This window comes from Bombus impatiens, unplaced genomic scaffold, assembly GCF_000188095.3.
Source record: "Bombus impatiens unplaced genomic scaffold, BIMP_2.2 scf_0248, whole genome shotgun sequence".
In the NCBI taxonomy this organism is placed as follows: Eukaryota; Metazoa; Arthropoda; class Insecta; order Hymenoptera; family Apidae; genus Bombus; species Bombus impatiens.
This window is the reverse complement of record NT_176667.1, coordinates 1,403,165-1,403,797: the sequence shown is the minus strand read 5'-3', so window position 1 is coordinate 1,403,797 and position 633 is coordinate 1,403,165. Positions and strand designations below refer to the sequence as shown.

At 61.9% G+C, this 633-nt stretch overlaps 1 protein-coding gene across 1 annotated transcript in view; it reads right to left on the bottom strand.

The window, feature by feature from the left end:
• The window catches only part of LOC100749996 (organic cation transporter 1-like), a 6,008-nt gene that overhangs the window by 3,637 nt on the left and 1,738 nt on the right, over nucleotides 1-633 (bottom strand).

Sequence of the window (633 nt, the reverse complement as noted above, 5' to 3'; positions counted from 1 at the left end):
GGGCGGCACGCGGGGAACGAGGGGCTCGAGTAGGCCACGAACCAGAGCAAGGAAAGGAAGGGGGGAAGGGGATGGGAAACGGGAAGAGATCGGGGATGGGAAAAAGAGGGAAAGAGGCGACGCGTGCAGGCCGATTTCTTTTCCGTCGATTTCCAGGCTACGAAAACGGTCAGGTCGGCGCATCGAAGGCTACCGAACCGACGCGATCTAAGTCGCGAGACGCGGCCGCGGCTGCCGCTGTTCGCAGCAGCGATATCGAGGCGACCCAGTCCGGGCCGGAAGTGACGCGCGGAGGTTCACGGGGCAACCGAATTCGATCGTTTCGATCGTTGTTTACGTCACGAGACGAAAAACGCGGACGCCGACGCTCTCTCGCTCTATCTGTCTCTCCCTCTCGTCGCCCCTCCGATACCCTCGACAGGAGCGGTGTCGGCAGTTCGTACGAGGCATTTGATGCGACAGATCGCATGACCGGATGCGGGGGTAGGTAAATTGGTCGGCAATTGGCGATGTCACCGGAGAGTCCGCAAGCTATCGGTCGGTTACTCGGGCCGCTCCTTCTCGGTGGCCGACTCACCTGGCCGCGTGCATCGTCTTCGACGCTCGTCGCGGCTGCGATAAACGCGCGTCATC